Raw genomic sequence first — 27,752 nt, forward strand, 5'->3', positions numbered from 1 at the left:
CTCATGAAGTCTCAACCTGAGAGGTGCAGAAGAAGAGCATCTCTCTCTACCCCACAGCCTAAGCTCCTGGTCTCCTGATCTCTCCCTCTAGCCTCATGGGGATATGTGCCTCAGCTTCCCCTGCAGTGGAACCACTGGTCCCCCTTTCTAGTGCCTGTCCATGGATGATGGGCACAAATGGCATGTCCCAAGGGACTTCCCAGCCTCTCTGGCTGGGTGCCTGTGTTGCACTTAAGTGATGGGGTCAAAGACAATATACCTAGTTTGTGTGGCCAGAGCACTGGCTGGATGACTCTAAGTCTCTCAAAACTGTTTCTTTCTCTTAAGTTTCTAACACTGGTGATGAATACACTATGTACTGCAAAATGGTCTTCACAATAATGTTTGATAGCGGATCTCAGTGACCTCAGAAACTCTAACCATGTGTTCATGTGAAAATGTGCTTGATTTTCTTGTAGTCTACCTGTTGCGTTTTAAGTGCTTGACTATTGTGTTCTTTCAGATTGAACTCAGATCATCTTCCAAGGTACAGCTGAACCAAAAGTTTACATTTAAAGGTGGACTGAAGTCCTACTGAAATCAAAAGGACTAGCTTGCATTGTGCAGTCATTTTTCTGGATCTGAATAGGACTTGTATGGCTAGATTTTAAAATATGCTGGACATACTGAAGAGATTACTAGAGATACTTCTTTTTCTATAAAATACAAATTTTTTAAAACTATTTTTACTGTTGATATAAGTCATACGTATGAGAGTGTGTAGAATAATTTTTCTGTATTATCTTTGCAATCCTTCTGCTCTCATTTTCAGTGATTTCAGTGAGTTTTCATTTTGTGTGTACTAATCTACACTGTAAATTTCTTTTGCAGGGACTACCCTTTAATTTATGCTTTTGCAGCAAGTCTACAATTAGATAGAATTCTGACTGGAACACCAGAGGCCTACAGTAAGGCAATTACTGATCTTTATTGTAAATGTAATAAATAGTTGTGTGCCTGGCAGTTCTAGTCTTTTAGAGCTGGCTTGTGTTCCAATAAGAAGAGTAGTTACTCCCTCTTTTCTAATACTTCCTTTTTTTACCAGTCCACATTTGTACCACACAGAAACAAGATCTGCAAATCGACAGCTGTTCAGGGAATGCTTAATCAGAACATTTTTGAGGTTGGAGTTTTAGCACCAATGAAACAATGAACGAATCTGGCCCAGTACCGAGAAGGGAGGCTGAGCGGTGATAACCCAATGCTGCCATCTCTTGGTCTTGTTTGGTATTGCCACCCTTAAAAATTCATATGAGATGCAGTCGGATTCTTAAAAGCAAAACCAAGACCCCTCCCTCCAAGCCCTGGAGTTAACAAATGATTTTTTTTTTTTTTCCCCGTAAAGCCTCTCAATTTTTATGTAAATATACTCCTTAAACACATAGCTGCATTTACCTCAAACAAGGCTTCTTTCAATTTTTTATGTTTTTAATAACTTCCTTGACTGGGTTCCGCTAACTTTGAGGTTGCTTTGAGTTGCTGTCATTCAAATTAAAAATTAACACTGAGAAACAAAGAGATCAAAAGGATGAAAACAACAGATCTATGCAGAAGTACTATATGCTTCCTGAACTTCTAAAAGGTGTCTTTTGTGACTGGAAGCCGTGATGGGAGTAGAGACTACAAAATCTTTTTTTCTGTGTTCACACAAGTTGAAACTCCACTTTCTCTTACAATGGTTGCTTTAGGGTTTTTATAAAATAGGGTCTTAGCTTAGTTTCCAGTGGGCCATCCAAAATGTTGATTCCAAATGATAAATGATAATTCTGTGTAGAGATTTTAATGTTGAGCGTTTTGATGTTTGGGTTTTTTCCCCCTTCCTTTGGCCAGGAAGTTTGTCACTGGAAGATACCATTTTCCATACCTGAATGAATTAATGGGAAAACGTAGATTTCAATAGTCTTGTATTTTTCTGAAGCTTAACAAAAAGGTCAGTCTGGTTTTGGTGTTTGCTTGGTTTCTTTTTCTCTTCTAGTTTATCAGTGCTTTAAAATATGGAAGTTTAAGATTTTAGATTAAAATGACAGTTGTCTTTAAGCTAGTGTGCATGAAAACCACCTAAATCTGAAAGTATAAGTTTGAAATTATTGAGATAGAATATTTCTGTAGAAACCTTCTGAAATGATTTCTAAGTTCTAAAAATTAGCTTAGTTATGTTTTGATCTGTCATGAAAATTAATATGGTTAGATATTAATTTGAATGGAAGATAACATTTCTCAAGAGATCTAAGCTCTGCTGACAGATGAAAATGAACTTGTGTCTAAATATACTCCCTCCTGGATAGCTGGTGTGATTATAGTCCCCATCTTGGCAACTGCATTTGGTATGTACAGACAATTATGCCTGTCTAGCTGTTTCCACAAATGATTGTTAAAATCCTTTTAAAATACCAAAATTAATGATAAGAAAATGCAAGTTTTAATTTGTATCTCTTCTGATTTTCCTCTCATCTTTGCAATATAAGGTGGTACATTTCCAATGAGGATGCCCTTTTTTTGATAACTGTTCTGATATTTCCAACACTACTCAGAAGTTATATGTTACAGAATACTGGTCTGAACTGGCAGAGAACTGCTGATTCAGAAATATTTGGATTCGTGGCACAATTTCACATCGGTCCCCTTAGAAAACCCCACTGTAATGCCATTCTGTAACTTTGCTACTCTGGCATTTTAGTGTTGGAGGACGACAACTGGTTTTATTTTCACATTTGATTTTTTTATTAGTATTTTTCTTTGACTCTTTCTGCCTGTGGTGCTCTTGGCTAGGTAATGTATGGCCTAATAACAGAGCCGTAGACAACTGTCCTGGTTGCCTGAGGCCTGAAATCGGATCTGAGAAGTGTTTCAAAGACGCGTTTTGTTTGAAATTGCTCTTCTATTCTTCCCCAAATGAAATCCTGCTGCTACACACATTTATTTTGGACTGGGAGAAGCAGCAGTGGAGGAGAGATGGTGTGTGTTTATAAAGACACCTGAAAAACAAAGCATTTTGGAAGCTGAAACTTGATGGGGAAATGAGAAGTGGGCCACTCGCATTTGGAGAAGAGGTAAAGTTTTCAAAGACTGGGGTGGACATTAGGGTAATACTGCTGAGGCCATGGCTAACATTTGCATTTGTGCAGGCAAAAGTGGTGGTCCACAGATGTCTCCCACCCCGATTTTCGGAATGCATGTGCTGTATCCCTGGGTATCCTGCTGTGCTGAGGTCTGCTGCAGAGTAGCATCCTGTCTTTTTCTATGATCCTACACAAGATACCTGGCTCTGTGCTGCTGCCCCTGTGTGCATGTTAGTGCTTCTCACTCAGTGGGTCCCAATGACCTTGTGGCTTCTGCATCACCACATTCTAGGTACAGGGTGGTATTGATTATGGGCTCTTTAGAAATTAGACACTTTGACTGGTTTGTTTGAAAGGCAGCAAGGAGAGTAAAAAAGGTGTTCATGTGGGTGATAACAGCAAGTACAGCCAAGGCTGCATTGCTTTAATGAAATCTTGTGGTTTAATAAAATGGATGAGCTTTCTATGGAGCTCTAGAGGGAATCCTGGTACCTTTTTGTTCCTTTTCTGCTTGATGCTGCTTTCAAACAGCAACTCCTAGGTTCTCTCCCTTATTTCCTTTTGGTTTAGTATGACACTTCACTGAAGCTCCCATCCAGCTCCTCAGCTGATCTTTGTGGGCATCTCTGCAGAATTTACCAACCAAACTTGTTTTTCCTTTCTCACCTGGTTGCACTATCGACTTTCAATCTCTCTGCTGCTTTTATACTGAGGAAGGGCATGCACTGTTTGCAACAAGCTATGTGAACTGATGGTGACCTCTCTGCAGCAGCATTTTAGCGGCTCTTCTTATCCATTAGTTATTCTCTTTGTAAAAAGAAACTGTCTTTCAGCCCTGGGTCTTGTAATTTTCTTCCCTTTTCTAGATCTGCCAACTCACTTCCTCTGCTGACCACCAAACCCTTTTCCTCCCTCCGCATTCTGTCTCCCCAAACATTTTGGCAATCATATATATCACACAAATAACCCATGTTTACTTTTTAAACATCTGTTTATTCTTCCATTCTTTTTTCTGAGTGCCTCATCCTTTCCCCACTTGGGAAAATATCTGGTCCCATCAGAAGAACACAGTGTGATTTCCTCTCCAACGTTCAGACTATGCCTTTTGCTGACTTTTGATCTGGGCCCTTATTCCAGAAATCAGGAGAAATTTTTGTATCACTTTTGGAGCCCTCCAGAGTTTCAGGTTCCCGTAAGGAAGGAGTTTCTGTATTTTTGTGAGGTTATGGTTGTGATATCTTCAAGTTGAACTATCTGCCCCCAGGCTGAATTTTCTCACCTTTGTAAATGTAACTGATGTTGCCAGATAACTTCTACAATAGAAATTGCTTAGTGAAGAAAACAACTTTGTGTTTCAAACACTGAGTAAGATTACATCACCCAAATGATTATCCAGTGGGTAGACAGAGAATATGTATTAGATAGGCGGGCTTATGTAAATTTTAGAGTATAAAAGATGTAACTTTTTACCACTTGATGTGCTTGAGTTGTGGAAACCTCCACCTTGCACCCTGCACAGAATGAACAATGTCTCCTTTCTAAACTAGACTCTTTGTCCCTGTTTAGAGAGCTCCTAAAATCGGCAACAGTTGGGGTACCAGCTGATCACTTTTTAAACTCTAATTACCTGCACAGTCCTCTTTAATGTAGCTTCTTCCTTCTTCTCTTTTTCTGTCTGGAGTAAATCTGGATCTTCTTTGTGAGGTCTTTATTTCAGTCATATAGTTTATTTGTTTAGTGGAAATTTTGATGATGACTATGCTACTTACTAGTACACCTTTTTACATTCCCACTTGGAGTCTTCTTAGTTTAGACCACAGCCTTATCAGAGAGATTAAAACAAAACATGCATCTAAGGAATGCTAATGTCTTAAATCACTTCCATTTCGCTGTAAAATAAATATGTGTCTAACCCAGGGCAAGGCTGGAAAGGTGCTGGTAATGTGGCTTGGTATTAGAGACAGAAACTTCCTGCCTCTAAGGGGCTTTCTGCTTTCTCAAGAGAGGTTGCAGTAACGTGTAGTGCAGGAAGGAGTGTGTGTGACAAGCAGAGGATCAGGTGTCCTCTCACTGAAGTTTGTTTGCCCTCCAGACTGAGGCTGAGCTACCAAAACAGTTTTGGGTTTTATTTCAGCATTAGGAAGTGCTATGTCAACTGGATAGCAATATGTGACCTTCTGCTCCATCACTGCTCTGCATCTAACCATGATTAAATACAGACGGAGCTGTCTCACACAGGGCTTCCTGTCTGGCTGCTGCTGTTACTTTGATTTTGATGCCCTTTGTTTGGAATCAGACCCTAATCCACATTAGAAAGCAAACAAACCCCAAGAGCTGGAGTGCAGTTGATATATTAAGATAGGCTGACTGGGTGTTTGCTCTGTTTATGACATTTATGCAAGGCTCTCTCTTGTCCTAGGGATATTATTGTCCAACAAAAGTATATAATGTAGACCTAATGATTATCCATTTTATATTAATTATAATTTTAACTAATGCTTGCCTGACTTCACCAAGGGGAATGATCACAGCTGTATATGTGCATGTGTGGGGTTACGCACTCCCCCATTCTGGCTGTCCTGTTCCTGCCCTTCTGTCAGTGAACCAGCAAAATGGCTGTTGTGTTGGTCTTTTTGCCAGTCCGGTTCCTCCAGGGGTTCTCAAACTAGGTCCCTGACTGAGATGGGAAGAAGGAAAAAGTGCTTTCCTCTGACTCTCTCATAAAATAAAACAAATAAATATAAATTATAATAAAATAAAATAAAAATTAAATTAAAATAAAGTATAATAAAACTCAGGAACTACAGGAGAGATATTGAGAAGAGGAGTGAAGTCTAAAAGCTGGTGAAAACATCTGGGTAGATTACTAGGGCAAGAAAAACAGTGCTTTCAATATGACTAAGTTTCAGAAATTTATGTTCTCTGTTCACATCCATTACCATGTGACAGAAAACCACGTATTGCATGAGGTTTACAGAAGTTCATCATATAAGATGCTCAAATCTTTTATCTTTGCAAGGAAAGGGGAAAAGTGTTCCTAGGGCATGTATTTTTGCCATTTCCACCAACTTTCCTTGTCTTCAGTGTTGGGAAGGCATATCCTGGAAAAATTAATAGTCTGAAATGAATATGTTTTTTCCCTTTGACTTGTTATTTGCAGTCAGATAAAGATTTTGGTTCTAAATAACATTACTGTTCAGCATTCAGGTATGTCCTGAGGAGGAATTGGTAATATTTTTGCGATACCTCAGATGTGACTGTGAGCATTCCCTAATCTGCAGCAGTGCAAAACTGCCCATATGTGATGGGGAGGAGGGTGATTTTTCAGGGTAGCGGATGAGGAGTGTTCTTCTATTCCATCCTACCGGCACCACTCTGATGAGCCCATCAGAGCACTGAAGATGTGTACAATGAATGCTAAGCACATCGTGCAAATAAGCACAATAATAATAATAATGTTGAAGATAGGAAATGAATAATTCCTCTAAATGAAGCTTGGGCAGGAATTCAGATAGAAAGTATGTAATTAAACCAAGCTGGAACTTGATCAAAATACTGAAATGGTACTAGGGAAAAAAGAAAAAGTTACTTCATGACTATTAGCAGGAAGAACCTTGACTTTTTACTTCATCCGGAAAGACGACGACTGCCAGCTCCAGAAAAAGTTGAATTCCCAAGAGAATGTCCCTCCTTATCCCACGTGATTTTCCCATGGAGAATTGCTATCTTGGACTGCCAATCTTGGACTCTCCAATTCTGGAATATGGGGCAGATATTTGTGTAGAACAGAGACTTCTGGGCTTGGGCCTGGAAGGACACTGGGATGGCTGATGGTTGAGCTGAGCATGGCTGGTGCTGGTCCTGGCTGAGGATGCAGGGAATGGTGGGTTTAAACAACTGGTCCTACTGAAGTGGATGAAATGACTGGTTACACAGTCCTGTGCCCATCTGAACTCTGACCAGACTGGAACCTTTTCTTAACTTGGACTCTCCAGTACAAACAGTCCTGTGACAATCTGTGGAAGAAAGATGAGCAGCAAGGATCTTCACCCTATCACAAACCACAAAGGCACATTTGCTACTGTGTGATAAAAACTCAAAACTGTTGCTGGCTTTACTGGCTAGTGATTGCTCCCTCTTCTGCTCCTATGGCTAGGTGACATAATAAATTACCTGGAGAGCACCCCCCTTAGCTGGGCAAAGACTGAACTTTGGTTGTGTATTTGTGGAGCTCAGTGCACAATTAACCTGGCACAATTCACTGAGACATAGTTCACTGTAAATCCTTACACACTAAATGGATTGTAATCACTGCATTTCAGTGACGACCGAAAAGCAATTTGAAGACCAAATAAAGCAGGATGTTGAGATTTTAGATTGTAGGTATTTTGAAAGGATTTGAAGCAAAAAGAGAATAGCTTCAGTGCTCTGAAATGCTTGTGATGTGGCTGGGTGTGTTAACAGGGGATGGTCAAGCAGTACATGGCTGCATGGGCTTATGGGGAGAAAGAAAGACTGAGCCTCTATTCCTGCACTGGAGACAAAGGAGGTGGGAATGCATTGCTAGTCATATCATGGACCTGTGCTCACTAATGAGGAGTGACTCCATACCATTTTCTTTCAATTTCCATAAAAAGCATACATTGCTTAAAGCAGGGTTTTATTCCACTGCATGAGTGCTGTCTTGCTGCTCATTTGATCCTGCTAAAGCCAGAGTAACTCTTAGCTGTGCTTGTCGTTGTGAGGGACAGTTTTACAGCCCTAGGCATGTTTGTGTCTGTGTGAGACTCAGTGGACAAGGATGAGTTTGCAGAGAAAGATGTCATTGAATGCCACAAAGCTTCAGTTGTGTTAAGGTCATTAATCTTAGAGGAGCTCCTAGCAGCTGGCACTCTGTCCCTGCTCCCAGATGATGGTGGTCCAAGGCTATGAGAGTCCCTATGCCTATTGCTGTGCTAAGACTCAGAGAAATTAAAGCAGCAGGAACAGAGCTGCTCAGACTGGAACAACTGAGGGAACGGCGCCTTAGTACACGCCAGTTACCTGGGAATCCCAGAATGGGAGCAGAGGGAGTTTAGTGTGGTGGCTTTCACAAGCTGATCTATGATTTAGACCTGGTTGAGTGTGTGAGCATTGGGCTGTAACCATTCCCTAAGTTACACAGAGGAAATCTATAATACGAGCCGTACTTGGCTTCCCGCCGTGCTTTCGTGATGCAGGCTGCACTGGGGACTTGCTGTGCTTAAGGTGCTATGAATTGGATCCAAGCGTGATTTAAGGCAATTTTCTTCTAATTCACAGTCAGGCAATGGAATAGATCTGTCTTCTGAGAATCAAAAATATTAATAACTCCCTTAGACACAATTTGGAAGCAAATGAATACCTCCATTTTTTTGGTGAATTTGATAGCGTTATTTTACTGTATGGAGATGAGCTCCATTAGCAGAACACATGAATTAAAACAGAAGCAGCTTATTTGCATTGTGGTTAACCATTCTTGAGACAAGAAAGCTCATCTAGTTGTGAATATGTGGCAACGAAGATTATAAACAGTGCAATGGGGCTTAATCTTTGGGTTTTATGTTTCTACAAAATGGCTTTCATACAGAAACATTTTCTTCTTACCTACGGCTGAAATTTGTCACCATGGTAACCTTCTGAGCTTGGAGAGGTGGGATGCTCTAGGCAAATATGTGGCCATAACCTCAGAAATTGTTACCCAAATTTGGTTTCATTTCTCCTCTGTTTCTTTAACATCTGTGAGGTTCTTACACACTGGACAGCTGGTCATGTAACTGGATCAGAGAGAGGCCATATGGATTTAAACTCTGCTTGCTTTCTTTGAAAGGAGCCGTGTTTGGGGCAATTTCCTCCCTTATTCAACTGGCTCCATCTTTCCCTAGCTGCAGCTCCAAGCCCATTTGGTTCTCCAGGAACTGCTGGACTGTGCTCTGCTCCAATGTCTGCAGTGTCACGCTGTTGCTGGGGAAAAGCAAAAATCCTGAACTGCAGCCCCAGCAACTCAGCATTGGGGAGCCTACTGTTCATTTACTTGTCTCAATATACACACAGTTCTATTTTGTTTTCTTTGATGTACATATCTAAGAGCAAATTGAGGCCTTAAAAGTTGAGGGGTTTTGGTGTTTTGCTTGTTTGTTTTTGTGCACACCTGTGTGTGTGTGTGGTTTTTCTGTTTGGTTGGGGTTTTTGTATTTTGAAGAGAAAAAAACCCTCACACAAATGTGATTAAAATTTCTGAAAATGAAATTATTAAAGCATTAGAGAACCCTTGCCCACAATATTGTGTCATTGCAATATTATTTGAAGGACATGCCACCATCTTGATAATTTAACTTCTGATTTGTATTTTCCATTTATATGTCAAATTCCTACACGTTGCTGGCCCATGTTCTCTTTCTGGGTTTTAGGTTGTAATAAAATGGAGGAGTTTATGATTAAAACTCTGGACAAAGGCTGTGCAGACTGCAGTTGCCATTAGTGAACTACTGACTCTGCCACTAACTCCAGAGATAACCATGACTGAGTCATTGCATGTCTTTCTGCCTGAGTTTCTAGTTTGTAGACAACAAATACTCTGTCTTCTCCTTTTGCCTGTTGTGTGGGCATACAGTGTGGCAAGTGCTGGTGTCAGGGATGTTCATAATCTCTGCAGTAGTGCCTTGATTTTATCTGAAGCTTCTTGGTATAGCTAATAAATAAACAGTAAATAAAAATGATTCAAGGGCATGAAATAACAGGCAAAGTGGTGACCCTACCTGTTTGCTTTTTGAGAAGCTCCTGGCCTGCCACAGGAGCTATCAGTCAATAAGGCCCTCCCATCAGAGTACACTCACTCCTTTCTTCTCCCTGTGACTGATGTTTAAGTCTTCTTTTCTTTCCCCTGGAGGGTGGGGGCAATAAAAAATATTCCTTCATGTTAAGGCAGGGTGTGTTTGAAAGTGTTATCTGGCCTGGGCCAACTCTGGCTTCTGTGCCTTCTTTGCTCCTTTGTAGCCATCTGCTCATCTGAAGTACCTCACCCTTAACTAGTGGGATCAAGTTTAACAGCCTCAGAGCCGTTGGCAGGCAGAGGGGAGAGTCCTTCAGGGCAGTTTGAGGTCCACTAGGTCCACTTTTTGGCACCTAGCACATAAGGCTGAGTCAACTATAAATATGTAGACCCCACCACACTGGTGTCCCAGTAGGGCCTGGGGGCAGAGAGCAGAATTTTGGGGATTTTACAAGGCAGAAGAATATGAAGCACAAAACCCAGTTGTGTTCACAGGTTGACATCCACCATCTCTCTTCCTTTACACCATCTTCTCTCTTTGTCAAGAGCGACACAGCATGAAAGGGGAGAAAGATGTGCTGAGGCTGCAGTAAGCTCTCAGTGTCTCCTACCCCTTTCCCCTCTTCTGCTGTACACACCTCTCCTTTCATAGTGTTTTGAGTGGAGCAGTGGATCACAGACTGTTATTAGGAAAAGGATCTTGCCATTATAGACCCATCTCCCAGATTACCAATATCCCTTGCATCTGCAGAACTGGGTAGGGAAATTCGTAAGAATGTGTTTTTCACTGAGAGATTTTTGGAGACACCTTCCTATCAAGATGTAGTACCTGATTATAAAATGGCTCCCTCCAAAGCGAGTATCTCCCAGTCAACTTCCCCAAAATTTAAGGCAGGGAGGAAGGGGAAAAGCAATGATTTCAAGTTATCTGAACTCTTTTTCAAGTCACTTAAATTGTTTGCAGGCTCAGACTAGCATGGGGGATGAGTGGAGGTTGTGCTGGATGCCTGTTGCATTCAAATAAATTGCTCCTCTCCCCAGAGCCCCATCTCTTGTGTGCAGCCAAATCATGTGTGTTTGCAGGAGACAGTATGCTTGTGTTTCTCCCACGACCCTGCTGGCTCATTAGTGTTATTTCTGGAGGTCTAGTTTCCACAGTAACAAGCAATTACCATTGTTCCTTGGACTGCCAAAGTTACCACCAGCAACGCAGAGGAAGATGCGTTATTCTCTATATTGGGATAAAATGCCTTCATATGTCTTGCTATTCACTGAATGCCAATCTTGACGCAGGTCCTGTGCAAATAGCACGCTCCACCCCCTGCCAATGCTGCTTTTCCTGGTACTAAGACATGCCAGATTTTGAAACGATCCAAAATGATCTCCTCTGGTCTGTGGCTACACTGGCAACGACAGGGTCAGGATTTCAGCAGCAGGATGACTGTACCAATGGGTAGGAATATAAATAGAATAGCTTGGAGGCAGTTCTTTTTGCAATTGTGCTTAGCCCTGTTCTAAGTAATGCTGGCTAGTGACGTCAATGAAATATATACTCTCTGTCTTTACCCTATAGCTTCTACCAGTACTGTGGTGGAGCTCCCACATAGGAGTCTGGTGGTCTTATGTTAGCAGGATCTGTGTCTGTGCTGCACAATCCTTCATCATCCCCAAGGGGCAATGTGTGTGCATCAGCTGCACCCATTTCTTCCATCAGTGGTTTCTCCTTTCCCTTTTACCTATACATTTCACACAGACTGATTCATCTAGAATGGCCTTTAAACCCCATAGAACATATCCTGAATTTCATGCACATATCAAAAAAGTAAGCAGCTGGGAAGCTGAAGGAATGTGGGCTTTTGCAGGCTAGAGAAGTGGGGTACTGGAACGCTGGGACCACTAGATTAGGTTTCACGGCTTGGAGAGTTTTTATGGCTTTCAGTGATTCCAGTTTCCAAGTGCGACTACATATTCTTAAAAGCTCTGGGGCCCTACTGTAAGCTCTGAGCTCCTCTTCACAGGCTTTTCTTGTGAATGGGTGTATCTATGGATCTACATATACACACCCACTTGCCCAAATGACTAATAGTAGGTGTTGGAGGGAGAACACAGCCTTTAGCCTCCATAAACCAAAGCACAAAGTCTTCCTCCGAGGAAGCTGAAGCAAAGAGATCAAGAGAGGCATTTTAAAACTGAGGAACTGCCTTTTGTGAAAGGTCTTGGAAACACCTGCACTGGAGATTTTTAAAACCTGGACTTACCAGAGAAGGTAGAAGACAGTATCCTATCAGGTCACTGTATGAGTGTAGGAGGGTGACAACAAACAAAAAGGGTGCTGCTTTGACAGCTACCAAAATTGTACTGCTTTAGATGCCCTTGAGGAAATAAAAATCCAACAGCAAACATACTGTCTTTTCATGGGTTGGAGAAAGGGATAGGCAGAGACAATTGGTGATAGGGTCCTTGATTATTTTTTCTGATTAAAGTCCCACCAAGTCTGTGAAATGGAGGTGGAAGAAGGAGTCAAACACAACTGGAAAAAAAGGGCATGTATGTCACATATCCATTTTAGAGGCCAGGCCTAATTTTTAAGTATCTCTTAATTAGTAGGACTGAAGTGTTAGAAAGTTATTCTGTTTTCTTGTGGGCTTACCATTGAGTGAAGGCATCATCAGAGAAAGGTTAAGAAAATAACCTTGGGCATATGAGAGTGGTCCTATCTAATCCAACAAGCTTCTCTTCTCCTCTTTTCTGTTGCATCCTCCTAAACCTTTGGATTTTAGCACAGTCTATCTGGTGGGGAAAAAATAAATAAATTTTAATAACCTTATTTTCCACACATAAACCAGAATCTGGTGTTTAGTTCTAGGTGACAGCTTGGGTGGTTCAAAATGAGCCGAGGCTTGGCTTGGTATTTTAAGGAAAATACTCCCATCTCAAAAATAATCTAAGTCTAATCTCTTTATCTGTGAGCTCCAGGGCACCCACTGGCATCTCACCCTTGCGGTGGGGTGGTGTGCCGAGCTGGCCGACAGACACTAGGTGGAAGCCTTGGGCTGCGGTTCCATCGCAGCTGCTGACGGCAGGAAGAAGACTTGTGCTTTCAGAAAGGAGATATTTTTCTTTTCTTCTTGCTTTCACGTACTAGAAAGGGAAGTCCAAGCTCTCCAGGTGCGCAATGGGTGAACGGAGGAATGGAGGAGAAGTGTCAGTCTCATCCCGGGTCCTCCCTGCAACAGGATCTTGTGAGCAGGGCTTCAGTGGGAGCATTGAAGCCTTCTGAGTTCTTGGGTGTGGTTGGGTGGCAAGAATGATTTAATTTATCTTGATTTATTTTATCCTCATTTATATATTCTGATGGGGATAATATTGAGATCTCTGTGAATGCATAAAAAAGTATTAATATTGAGATGAAAGTGAGTACTGATGAGCTGATTTATCTTGCAACAAATGCTGGTAAAACCAGCTCCTATGAAGTGCATGCTGTATTTATGATGATTGCTTTCGACAAGGCCTCCAATCTTAAAACTATTCCAAATAGGGAGATTTAGAGTTAGTACAAAGAATTAATCACAGGTTAAGTGAGAGCCAGATGAAACTTGAAATGTTCATTTGAGAGAAATGTCAAAGTTTATGATTTTAAGGCTTCTTGTTACTTTTAGTGATAAAAATACTGTTTGCAGTGTATTCCTAGGAACGAAAAATTATGAACAATTCCATTAGGTACTTTTAGAAAAATAACTGCTATTTTTTTTAAAAAAAAATTAGTTAAATTTCAGTACCATTTCACATATCAGTTGTAATGCAGAGTTAGGTTATGCCAAGTCAAGTCTCATATGAGGGCACGTTATGCAATCCTACCAGCAATATAGCATACCATGAATATAACAATTAAATATTCTGTTATATAATTTAGTACAGGTGATATTTAATTTTCAAAACAAATGATTTTTCTACCAATTAATGAGTTTTCTGTCAAAAGCGATAGCAGCTTTATTAGTCTGTGCTGAAACAATTTAGATTTTTACACTCTGAAATAGAAATGTTCTGGGTACTAGTTAGGGACCAATTGTTTTTAATATCCTAGAAACCTGATTCCAGACTAATGGCAGAATACTGAACATGTCAGTGTCTCTCATTATTAACTGAAGAATGTAAAAACAATACAAGCAGTAAAATATGGTAATATTTTATCAGAAAATAAGAGGTTTGCTTTCAAAATTAGTATTTTAATTAGAAAGAAAATCTTGCATTTTTTTCTTTAAGGGAAACTTTTCAATACTGAAATTTTTATTTCAGCCTCCTTTTCCGTGGGGATTTTTCATTTGTATTTATAATTTTTTAAAAAATGTTGATTTTTATAAAAATGGTATTTTCTGATTCAAGACTGTTTCGATTAAAATCTTCTCACTAGTGTGAGCTGTTATGACACTCTCCTCCTCCACCCTCTGAGCTGTGGTAAAAGGGTGAGTGAAGTTATTGATTTATCTTTCTTTATTTTATTTTTTAGTGCAATGACTTCAAGAGCTCCATGGCTGTTCTGCAGACAGATGCACAATTGTGAAACATCAATATGGACTGCAAATCTCTACTGTCAGTCAGCTCCTCTTCCCCTCTGCATAACATAATCCCTGTCTCCACAATGCCTGCACAGATACACATTTGCAAAGATGTTTTTCTGGAGATAGTGTGCATAGCAAACATTCCCTTACTTGTTCTCATCTCTAGCAACATTATATGGAGTTTCAGTTCACAGTTCACTGTGTTCCACCTCCTACCACTGAAATGCAGCCAACTCTGAGCTGTGGCTATTAAACATCACACGAGCAACACCACAAAACAGATTGTGCAAAGCAAAGGAATTCAGAGAAAAGCAACAAATTGAGTGAGGTCTGCAAAGGCTGTCTGGGAAGTGATAACAAAGGATCATCGGGAATGAATTAATTGTGTGCAGAATAGCCATCACCGTGATGTTCAGGTGATACCAGTATGCAAGGGTGAGTTTTTGAGGGTGGCACAAAGAGATGTTACTAGGAGCAACCAGGTTTCAACCAGGGAGACAAACAGGTCAGCTTCCCTAACCACTGAGTTTTGTCAGACTGCCAGACTCCCAAGGAAAGGGCTGCAGGCATCATTGCTTGAGAGTTTTAAAACTGGTCCTAGTCTCAAGACAGGACAAGGCACTATCAGGACAGATGAATAAAACAAGATGGAGCAAGTAGCCGTACCTATCCCCACTTTGTATGAGTCTGAGAAAACACCTGGGAGAAAGATGGCAAGGTCTGAAGGAATCACATGTAGAGAGTTAGAAAACAGTGTGAACTGGTGTGACAGTAGCTGTGACGTGGCCAGGAAAAAGCTTCCAAAGACAGTACTCTTCTTTGACAACATGATGACCTTAGAGTGAGAAAGGACGAAAAAGAGGAAGATGTGCAGCGAATCAGAGGAAAGAGAAACGTGTGTGAATGTATGTAGCTGTTTATGCGTGTGTGTAGCACAATAGGAATTTCATTCAGATAGAATAAAGCATTGTAGGTGTCTGTATCTTTTTTTCCCTAGACTAATGGCTGCAAGAGGGCACCTTGGCACAAAACTTGCACGTGAATTCTTGCTGCTTTAGGTAAAATCATGACTGGGGAAGGTTGCCAGACGCTGTCACTGAGCATTCAATGGACAACTAAGAAGCAACTGCAAAAGTCTGTTCCCAACTCAAGTTGCATAGCAACAGTAAATCGTCAGATTGCTGTTATGTCAGTCCCTTACATTATCCCCATTATTACAGCCATTTTTAGGAATCACGCAATATGATGTTACTAGCCCACTCCCAACCTGCATGTTTGACCTTTGTCTCTTGTTGAATGATGCCATGTAATTTGCTGCAAAGGTGTCTTGAAGTAGCATACTGTAGAGAAAAATCCCTGAGGATCCATCAACAGAGACCTTAGGGAGCAAAGGATGTGCATGTGCAGGATGGGGCAGGAGAGACAGATTAGGGAACAGCAATATCCTCAGAGAAATCTAATGCCTGTCAAACTCATCAGGATGTATGTTACCCCATCACTTCTCTGAACTGAGTCTTCATTGATCAAACTAAAAGGCTATTTTGAGGAGTGAGCCACAGTTGCTCCTAAGATATGTGTTTCAAATGCTTCCAGTGCACACTTGTGCTTGGTGTTTGGATCACTCCTGTGGACATTGATGCTGTGAAATCCTAAATTCCAGCCAGCTGTTTCCTGCTTTTCAAGGTAAGCACCTTGTGAGCTGTTTCATGGTGGAGATGCTGAAGCACAAAAGTAGTCACAACATAATCATCCTGTGATGTTTCAGACACTGCCAGTATCTGAAACAATATCTAGAAGTCTACTTGTCTTGCAGGATATTTCTAGTATCCTGCATAATTTCTTTCCTGGATGTCCTGTGTAGCATAGCATCCTCCTCCCTTTTTCACTCTATTGCTGCTTCTTTTGCTGGCACAAGATCCTGAAATGCCCCTGCCATTTCTTTGCAGCCAAGGCAACCAGGGTCACTGGATACCAAGGTGTAGCTGGTGTTTGATGCAAATAAACGGAATGAGTTCCTTTACTGCAAACGTCAGACTGACATGGACTTAGGACACCAGGTAGAGTGAAAAGTAACTTAGAGGCCTCTTATGCTAGATGACAGGGGAACAGCCTGCTTAAGCAAGTAATTCTCAGTAAAGTATCTCCTTTCTGAAGAGTGCCTAGTTGTAAACTATACCAGCATTTACAAGATCACCACTGCAAATTATGAACAAGCAAACAGACTTCAGAAGGACAAGATAGACTGCCTGTCACCTCTGTATAGAGTAATGGAATTATTCTGCTTCATTAAAACAACTGATGAGAAAACAAGGAGCCTCAAGATTCAGTTCCTCTATGTTTCTGTGCCCAGAATGCAGAGTGCACTAATGGCAGAACACCTGGACTAGGAGCTGCAAGTCACTCTTGCTTGATATTAAGGGGATTGAGCTCGGACAAGGTCTAACACAGCAGATGATAAATGTCCATGCATGACATTGCTAAAAGAGATCTGATGGCCATGGAGTTACCTTTGACAAAGGAACATCTCTTGAATGCAAAATAGTTTAGCAATCCTTACAAAGAAGGAACAAAAGCTGTTTGTCTGATTTTCACCTTTCTTCCCTTTAGTACTCCCATGAACAAGAGCTGCTGGATGGGACACTCCAAAGAGCTTATTTCTCCAGGAGAAAGTCCCCTTCTCTTTTCCTGTATTTTAGATTTATCTTGCTTCCCCCTGAGGATGAAGGATTTGAATCATTAGTGAGACAGCAGGTGCAGGAGTGGTCACTGGTACCCACCAGCTTTGTAGCTCAGTCATCCTGAGGACCACCTTAAGGAAAAATTTATCCAAGGACCCTGCAGAACAAATAGACTTCAATGCCCTGTAGCTGCTCCACATGTGTTTGTTGACAGCCCTGGTAGTTCAGTGGAGTCAGTACTGAATTTTAGGCTGTGTCACCCAGACTGAAGAGTTTTGTGTCTGTTTGTTCCTTGCTGGCATGGACTGCCTGGAAGTACAGATACAAGACACTGTTCCATGGGGCTGATTGATGTTTGGTAATTGTTATGGCTTTCTCTTTTTAACTTGGTCATCTAGTTTATGGTGGAGATAGAGCTGAGGGTCCCCACTGATGAGTGAGCATTCTTTTGTCAGACCTTACGCTACAGTCAGACCTCTGGAAGATTTCTCTCCATGTATCTCTATCAGTTTCAGTCTGTATGTGTTACCAAGTACCATCTTTGCAGTGCCTAAGCTTTATTTGACAATCTGAGTTTCCCATGGCCTTTTGAGGATAACATTTTGCAGGTTAAAATGTGCTGAATAAGGACAAATGAGAAATGCAAAAGAAGTGAAAACAGTCAGGTTTTAAAGAAAATCATCTTTTGTCAGCATTGTTTGCATGTGTGCTCATTTCTTATAAACATTCAAAGGCTCAAGTTTCTTGTTTCTAGTATATATGGAAAACAAATGTCAAGACTGCATACGAGTACTTTCCATAAATTAATATTAAATGTGCCAACACATTTCATCTCAAAGTGCTTGTACACTCCTCTTGTCAGAAAGCAGAATAAATAATGATCAAAATCACCACCTAGAGCTGCTGATTTCTATCTGTAGATATGAAAATGCTCTACAAGGAAGGTCAGGACCATAGCCTGCAATTTTACAAACGGGACACACTTCCTCAGTAAAGCTACTTGTCTGGTAGTCACAGAGCTTCCACCTCTCTACTGAACCTGCAGAGGCAAGTGCAGATGCACATTTGGTTATTTTCTCTTCTGTCCTTGACTGCTCCATTTAAAAAAAGTCATTCACCCTTTCATTTATTGCTCAGGACGTGAGGCTGTCCATTACAGAATCACGGAATCAACTGCGTTAGAAAATTGAGATCGAGTCCAATCTATGACCAAACACCACAATGTCAACTAGACCATGGCACTAAGTGCTATATCCAGTCTTTCCTTTAACACCTCCAGGGACGGTGACTCCACCACCTCCCTGGGCAGCCCGTTCCAATGTCCAATGACTTTTTTTGTGAAGAAATTCTTCCTAATGTCCAACCTAACCCTCCCCTAGCACAGCTAAAGACTGTGGCCTCTTGTCCTATTGCTCGTTGCCTGGGAGAAGAGAATGACCCCCACCTGGCTACAACCTCCTTTCAGGCAGTTGTAGAGAGTGATAAGGTCTCCCCTGAGCTCTCCAGGCTAAGCAACACCAGCTCCCCTACCCACTCCTCATAAGACTTGTACTCCAGACCCTTCACCAGCCTCGTTGTCTTTCTCTGGACATGCTCCAGCACCTCAATATCCTTCCTAAACTGAGGGGCTCTGAAATGGACACAATACTTGAGGTGCGGCCGAACCGTTGCCACGTACAGGGGAAGAATCACTTCCCTAGTCCTGCTGGCTACACTATTCCTGGTACAGGTCAGAATCACTACCCAGCACAGGCTGCCATCCATCCTGTCTGTGCGTGTATTTTCTCTCTGTCTCTCTTCCAAGGAGGAACTGAAGGCCTTGCAAATGTGCCTTGCTGCTTTCCTTCAGGTCACCTCTGCTTCCGCCTTCAGTGCCCCTCACTGCAAAGGGTCTTTTCTCCCCTGCATCTTTTTTGAGCTGGCCAGAGGCCTCCTTCAGCAAATTTCCTAGAGTCCCGATTGTGTGCTTGTGTATTCTGTACCTCTCCTATTGTACTTGTCCTGTTCTCAGGGCTCTCTCATCTTCCAGGGCAGTCAGAGGAAAATTTGTAGTTCTGAGTCCTCTCTGCTTTCTTTTGTGGGTTTTCCTCCTGACAGTCCCCCAGACTGTGCAGAGATGCAGGAGGGTTATAAGGTGACTGTGTTGTTTGCTGCCAGGGCAGATTTTGATAATGGGTTTTACAAGGTTCCCTAGGAGGATGAGCTTGGTAGTGGCTTAAGAAATGAAATTTAATCAGAAGGGACTTGATCAAAATGTCTAACGTGTATCAGGAGAGGTCTTGTTTGGAACACCTCTTCTTTGTGTCTTTCCAGAAACTAGCAAAGGGTAATTCAGAGAAAAATTGGCCAATACAGTACTCAGCTACTTCACACAGTGGTAATTAAACCATGAGGCACATTGCCACTGCATATTCTGGAGACCACAAACTAAAGTAAAAACTCCCAGTAGCTCCTTGGAATAAGCCACGTTCCAGATTCCTAGGAATTAAAATGTTTATTGAGCTACCCTGTACAACTTCTTTTCAAGGGCTCTGAAGACACCACCAGCTCTGACTGTCCCTGCCCAGCATCTCCTGGGGCTCCTCCCACCGTGGCCAGGTCCCAGGATCCCAGCTGCCCAGAGCCTCTGCCCAGTGATTCTGTATCAGGGCTGCTCTCCAGCTCCCACAGCCCTGCCCTGCCTGGTCATAGTCCCGTTGCACCGGACAGGTACCTGATGCTGAGGGATGAGTTTGCTCTTGGTACCTCCCAGATGCCCTGCTCCTCAGGTGAGCTGTAGGGATATCCCTGGGGAGCCTCCAGTCTTCTTAGGGCCCTGGCACTTCTTACACAGTTTGGTGTGGACATTACTAGACTGTTGGCTGCATCCTGTGTAGTTTCTCCTAAGCCCTCTAAAGTATATACCATCACATACCACAGCCAGTAACATTTTTAAAGTGGATGATTCTCTCCCAATATACTGCTTTTATCTATAGAAAGTGTAACTGCCTGCCAGGATATAGAACTTACTGTGGAGACCACAAATGCCATACTTGGACTAGTAAGTCATTTTACCAGTGCTCTTCCTCTTAAAAGCGATCATTATTAGAAATCATTGATCTTTTCCTTGTCCTCTTACTCTGACAATATCACAGCTCCAAAATGGGAAGCCTTGCTGTGTGAGCAGAGATACACAGATCAATATTCCTTCTCATGGCAGCAAGTGAGAATGCGTGGTCTGAAGGTAGACTTCCTCAACCCTGTTAGTAAGAACAGTTTGGAGGAAAGCATCAAATGTCATGGCAGTTGAAATGAAGGAAGTGAATATAGATGTTTATGGCATCAATTTGCCTTGGAGTTACAGCATTATTATTTGTGGGATTACCACATCATTTCATTATAAAACTTCTGGAATTTCTAGGGAGAAGGGGGGGCAGAATGACCCTAAAAATACTCATCAAAATAGTTGTATCTCTCAGTGTTTGGGTACATCCATTTCAGAAAGGCAGGTAGTCAGTCAGAAGAGACTAAGGGATCCATGCTTTTGTAAATATACACTCCTATGCATACTGAAACTCCAGGCTACAATATCTTTGTTCTGGATTTATCAGCAGATATATTGCAGCTCAACAAACAAAATCTTCAGTACCAAAATCCATGAACTAAAGTTTAGCCTTGGTATAGCCCAGGTAAATTTGGTTCTGGGTTTTCTCTTAATGAGATATTTGAGAAAAACATGTTGCATTCATTGTGAAGGATTTTCTTGCACCATGTAGGACAGAGAGATCATGGACATACTCAACTTTTTTTTTTTTTTTAAAGGAAATAACTTTTCAGACCAAAGAGTTATACAGACACCAGTGTCCTGACTTCCATCACTTCATTGTGTTGGGTCGTGGGAAGGGAGAATTTTTTCCCAGGCAGTAGATCCTTCTTGCTCCTTTCAGTGTCAATGCCAGGTCAAATTCAGCAGCTTAGTTGCTTCTCATGCTCAAGAGGGGATGGCTGGGCTGCCTTTCTCACATGCTGCTTCATGATCTTGGCAAATATGGGATCTGACTATGCATCAAGTCTGAGGAATCCTGCAGGAAACCTCCAGAGTGAGGATTTAACTTTGATTAAAAGCAAGACAAGGCTGCATCCATATTAACATTCTCTCTGCAAAATCCAAGAAGGTCTCCCAACTCTCCCCTCCCCAAACCTCCACCACTTTTCCTTTTTCTTTGATTTCTCAGCTAAAAATAGGGTGACAGAGGGACTGTGGGGTAAGCAGCTGGAGTAGAACGGAGCCAGTTGCTATAGAAACCAATGAGCCACTTAGCAGCACTTGCCTTCCTCCTTTGCCTGTGGATTTATTTTTCCCTCTTGTTCATGAAAGGGTGGTGTGGGGTGGCAGGAGAAGCCCTATACCAGCCAGGACTCAGCTGCCTGCCCCCATGGCCACCCGGGATGCCAGCACACCCTCAGGATCTGCCTCCCAAGCGAGGAAGGGGAGAGGGAGGATGAACTTTGGATGGAAGAAAGGTTTGGGCATCAATGCTTGTACATATACTGAGATTTTCCCCTCACCCTGGCATCTTGTTTTCCTCTCATACTAGATAGTACTTGGTATTTGGTGCCTCAAATAGTCAGAGGACTCTCCAGACCACTGGTGCCCTGTCCTGTCTCTAAAGATGACTAATAGCAACAAAAGTAGCATATAACCATGTGTGGTAATACACCCAGGCTTCAGTAGCCAAGACAGTAGTTTGGAGGTGAATACATGGGTTAGAAGAAGAGACTTTTCCTCTCTTCTTAGGTCTTCCTTCCTTAAAGAAAAATTAACATTTGGGTGATTATTTAAAATAGATGCCCAACCTACTTTTGGTTCACATGGGGCTAAAGTTGCTTTAATTTCACTGCATATACATTTCTCAGTGGGGAAAACCTATTTCCTTGAAAGATCTGAAGCTCTAAATGGAATACCTGAAACATATTAAGCTATAATTTGGTTATACCCAATTCTCGTTTGCAGCGCTTGATATTCAGTAGGTTTTTTTTCTTTTTTTTTCTTTTCCTTGAGACTGAAGAGACATACATTGTTAGGTAGCACATACTTCACTAAGTTTATTTTTAAACTTAGGAAATATTATCACTAGCAAAAAAGTACTAGATTGGCAGCTCTTGGAGAATGAAATCTTCTCTTCAGCCCTGACATGACAGAGCCAGTTTTGGCAAGACCTTCCCACACTCCTCCTAATCCATATGCTCCAAAAGTGGCTTCCTTGTAACCCGAGTCATGTGAAAGAGCCCCAACTGCTCACACCTGGATGCAAACCCCAGGCGTCTGCTTGCAGGTGCTATTTTCTTTCTCACTCTGGGCAATGTGGAAGTAGTAATGGAAAAGCCAGACATGCATTAATGGGTGCTGCAAGCATAGTAAAGCTGTAAGGAATTTGCCAGCAGAACTATGCTTGATGAACCTTGCTGATGCAGTCCTTCTCCGTCAGGTTGCAGATTACCAGAATTTCTGAAACCTGGGATAAAAAGTCTGTCAGCTAGAAACAGATAAAATTGAAAGCAGTTTCTAGACATTTGGGCTGAATAGTTTTCCTCTTGGTAGTCTGAAATTGAGTTGATTTCTCCTCTTAACATGAATGGAGGACTGAAACATAATAAATGGCATCACACAGCAGTACATGCAGGGAAGTGTAAATGTTAAATAATGAATCCTTATGACATACCTGCAAAGTCAAATGTATTGTTTAACTTCTGCTCATCAGAGAAGGTCAGGCAAGACGTGTGACAGAGTTAAAACTGGATCAAATGTATACTGGGGAAGACCTGGAGACCTCCTTCACTGAGAAGTGGCATGGCTATCCCAAGGAGGCCATTCTGAAGCTGCTTAGGAGAGGTCAAGAGAAAGTCCAGCTTTGACTCTTGATGCTGACTCTTAATATTACTTATTTGTACTACATTACTGATACCAGCAAGACCTACCTGTGTGAGCACTTGTGCAACTGGGTGGGTCTGCTTCAGAATTGTATAGGCCCATAATAGGGAGCATGGCAGAAATACAGAAAGAGTCATGTTGTGTTCTGGTGTTGTCCTGGTTGGTGCAGCTGTCTTTTTCCAGCCCTTGATGTCAAAATAATGCAAAACAACCTTGGGCTTTTGTTAATGTGTCACATCAGGGCCATTCATTTAGTCGCCCATGCTTTCTTCTCTCTCCTTCGTTCTGCCCAGGGTCCTGTGCAGCAACTCACGTGCAATTAACTGCTTTCCAGCTGTTAACTGGGACTGCAGTGCAAAAATTGGATCTGAATTAGAATATATCCCCAGATTTAGGCAGCTTGATCCAGGTTTGGTGGTGGCCTATTTCTCAGTGAAATGTGTAACAGCAGCCAAGTGTCTACTCTTGTATATTATTATGTTTCTTAATTTCATGGTGTGTTTTCTTTGTTTATTGTAGTAGCCTGAAGTCATGCATCAAAACTCTTACTGTATTCATGAAAACATACCAAAGGCGAGCTTCACTGGCTAATTAAATCTCTGTTGCACAATGGCATGACAAATATAGATTTGAAACAAATGATATTTTCTATTATAGAGCTTCTCCTATTCTATTCACCTGATATTATCAAAAGAGTCTGGCCCAGGAGGTAGGATGTGCTGAATGCTACACAGGAAGTTGGAGAAGCAAGAGTCTGGGGCAGGTGGGTACAAAAATAAAGAGATCTTTGTACACAGAGGGATTCCTGTATGCTAGAAGAAAAAGATAAAGGTTACAAAGCAAATTCTTCCATTGGCAAGATCAGAAGCTATGTGTCTTCTGTTCCCTTTAGGAGTCATTCAGACTGCAGCTTGTTGGCTGCAGAAAGCAAATGAGATTTGGGATGAGAAGAACTGAACCCCACAGCAACAGCTTGTGGTGGAGAGGAATGGAGATCTGTCAAGCACACTGAACATCAACAACAGATGGGTTTTTGTGCAAAACATGGTGCCACAGTTAGACTGGGAAGGAAAAGTAATGGCTTTCCATCTGAGCCTTAGAGCATTCAGGAGGAATAGATGTGTTCTTGATGGTTTGAAGTGGTGCGTGGGGATTGGCTCATGTCTCCTTCCTCTTCTTCCTCCTTCCCAAAGAAATCCTTTCACTTTTATCTACTTCCTCTAGGACCTTTGTCCATGCAGAAAATGCTATCTCCAGCCTCTGAGGGACTGATTTTGGCAACCTCTAGTCCCTAATGCTACTTACTACTGCCAGTTAGCTGAGCTGAGTTTGATGCCCTTTTATTCAAGTCCACAAGCTGATGTCCACAGACTACTGTCTGGAAGCATTGCTTCTGGGAAACATATGGCAGTAGATGGAGTGTGCTGGGTAAGCAGAAGAGAATAGAAATGACTGGGGAAGAACTGGCCAGGCTGGATTCTTTGCAGGAACCAGGTCTGAGATGGCCTTGCCACCCAGCTGCTAGAAACCAAACACGTTTTTCCATTGACTGGGTCTTAATGCTGCTGGAAAACTCCCTACTTTGCACAGCATGAACAATTTGTAGAGAAATTCTAAAAATAAAAAAAGGAAAAGTATTTACATATAAAATTATAGTGATATGGTTAATATTGTTTTCTTTTCATTAATTATTTTGTGTAGCATCTCTGTTTTCAACTCTGGAATGAGTTTTTGCACTCTTTGCTGTTCACCTGCTGAACCAGCTGATGGGGAAAGCAATGAGAGAAGCAATGAGGTTTGGTAAATCAACCGCTGTCTATATCGGGTCTAAGGAACCCCTGGTTTATTTAACTGTTTTCTCCATTAAAGGGAACCTAATAGAGCTAATATTTTTGTTTTAATTACCATTAGATGCCAGGAAGGAAAAGAGTAGATTTTATGCCTTTCTCACATGTACTAAAGAGCCACAGAGCTGGATCAGGCATAAAATCTCCCTGGAGGAGAATGGAAAAGGATGCACCCATGCTGATCATGGATTCAGGAGGACAGCATGGCATCAGATTACATCTGTTTTGTATTTTAAGGTTTCTTTAGAACCTTGAAGTAGAATGTCGTTACCAGAAGAATACAGTCCTGCAGTTTAAGAGGAACTGTATTCCACAGAAAATTCTGCTGCTGAGGAAAATGTGGGCCTTGTCAGAAACCCTCCCTCCAGGGAGTGAAACTAAATTCCAGACTCCATGATATTAAACACTAGGGGAATGGGTTCAACTCTGTTGCCCTTTTCGGTGAGATTGCAGCTGACAGTTCAGGCAGGAGGATATGTGCAGTGAGTAACGTGATGTGGGATAATGCATGCTGAACACTCCGTGCTGGAAGACTTACATATGGCTCTCGCTCTAAACAGTGTCTTCAGACATAGACTGTGGCTGTTGGCTGAAATTTTTGTAATGTATAATCTTTGATGGGAAGTAGAGGCTTTGCTTCTGCATAAAACTGCATCTGCCATTGCAGACTGCTGGGCATGTTCTGTGCATAATGTTCTGGTGTTACTGCATGTGTACATTGCTAATGCCTAGACATACTTCTGAAGTTATAAGGATTTTTTTCTTCGTTATGGTCTGGTCTAACCACAATTTCTCACCAAAGTGTAATCTCAACTAATTGCACTTCAGTGCAAAAAGATCTGATTAATTCTTTGTTTAAAGGCTGTAAATATACTTTCTTCCATCTCTCTCCCCTTCATCCTCAGATAACTCTAGCATTACATCTTTGCAAATTTTTCCTGAGACTTGCTGAAATATTTCATCACTGGGATGAGGCATGTATGTGCAGTTGTGCTTCAGAGCCAAAGGAACTGTTTGAGACTTGTTCACTTTGCAAACAAAACAAGGCCTGGCTGCTTTGTGTTGTTCTCTTTTCTAGGCTGTTAACTCTGGGTATTGTTCACTGTCAGTGCTAGCAGAAAATTAATTAACTTAAAATATGGCTCCTTTGAGCAACTGAACAGAGAAGTTTAAAATGAGAGCCCCTTCTCAAAATAACTTACTGCGAACTGTTCAGACCACTGTATTTTCTTTGATGCTTTGGATTGTGACAGAAAGGAATGGTGTAAATGTAAGATATTAGCTCCGTTCTGTGTTCAGGCCAGCTGATAACAGCAACTGTCCTCTCCTTTCATTGATGTACTTGTGAGATCCGTCAATCAGGGCTGTGTCAGCAGCACAAGAGGGGGAGGGTGCAAGTGTGTTTATTTTTACTGTCAATTGTATTTGCTAATGAGACAGGAGTCCATTACTAGAGAGGGAGGCTGTGTGAGTTAGTGACTGAGTCAATTCGTTATCAAGTGCTGGCTCTCGTGCCAAGAATTGCTTGGGAGAACTGAAAATCATCATTCTTCCACCCACAGCTCCCCTCTGTCTAACCTTTCACATTCACTCCTGATATTAGCTGGAGATCACAGCTGCTGGGAGACCGGCAGATACAATTTTACAAATGGATGTTGTCTGATGTCAGCCTTTCCTCCTCCCCTCCCCGAGCATCTGACATTTCTCAACCAAACGGACAGATGATAGAGCAAAAGTGGGATTATTTCTTTATGTTCGTAATAATAATAATGACTTATTTTAAAAGTGCTTTTGCTCAGTAAGGAGGGGGGATAGAATCGCATTCATCCAGCTTGCATTCTCCTCTCATCTGCTGTTTTTTTCCTGACCCTCAACATCCTCCTATTTCCACTTGATTTTCTCCTCTTCTTCCTTTTTGCCACTTCTCATCCCTTGCACATTATATTGCTTTGGTGGTGTCCCCCTCACCTGGGATCAGACATGGTCCTAGTGCACTTTGGCTTTACAAACCGTCCCTCTGTGCTTCCTAGTCTCTTTTCCTGAACTGAATGTCTTCCTGACCCAGCCTGCTCTTCACAGGGCATGTTTCTTACTACCTGGGGAGATATGCTTCATGCCTACTGGAAACAACAGTGTGTGGTAGCTGCCTTTGATGTGATCAGAGTTATTGCTACCTGCAAATGCTGAATAGAAACTAGTCTCCCATGCTGAGAGCTCTCGGAGACACTGCCTCACCACTGCTTAAAGCAGGCAAAGCTTCATTTTGCATGAGGCAGGACATCACAGCACTAAAAAAGGATGAAATCACGACAAACTCCAAAGCCTTGGGAAGAATTTGGGGCCATCTGGCAGACAGCATCCTCAGCTACAGTCTTTCAGGGACGTGCTCATCCACAGCTGTCTCTAGTGACAGAGCGCAGTCTGCAGATCCACCAACAAAGCTCCTGCTTTGTCTCCTCATGCTTCTCATCCACTGCTGACCAAATCCAGGCTGGGCTATTTCTGTGGGAACAAACCCCAAGATAGTATCATTACATGTAGGTTAACATATGTAACCTGCACATACAAATTGCCTCAATTGTACCTCCAGAAAAGCCCTCATTTTTACTTCAGATTCTCTTTGTGCATTGCAACATCTTTCTCCAGGTTTTCTCTCCTATACTTTCCAATGGAGCAATTCCTGTGTGATTCAGGAGGTGATTTTTGCATTGTTTCATTATTTCACACCCCTTCCTGAACTTGTCTAGCCTGCCCATCTGGCTGATCTGGTTGGAAAAGGTCTCCTTATCACCTCACACAATTTCTCTGTGGTCTGGGTCTGTGCTGCCTTACATCTCTGGACAGTTCATAGCTCTTAAACATGACCCTA

General features: G+C 41.9%; 1 long non-coding RNA gene across 1 annotated transcript; it reads left to right on the plus strand.

The window, feature by feature from the left end:
* Nucleotides 1-12,918: 12,918 nt before the first annotated feature.
* On the plus strand, nt 12,919-15,426 carry LOC108641014. The gene is made up of 2 exons (XR_001921667.1): nt 12,919-13,130; nt 14,396-15,426. It is a non-coding gene; the product is annotated as an uncharacterized LOC108641014 (long non-coding RNA).
* Nucleotides 15,427-27,752: the final 12,326 nt, after the last annotated feature.

This window comes from Manacus vitellinus, unplaced genomic scaffold (genome assembly GCF_001715985.3).
Source record: "Manacus vitellinus isolate BGI_N305 unplaced genomic scaffold, ASM171598v3 scaffold_5_pilon, whole genome shotgun sequence".
Classification (NCBI taxonomy): Eukaryota; Metazoa; Chordata; class Aves; order Passeriformes; family Pipridae; genus Manacus; species Manacus vitellinus.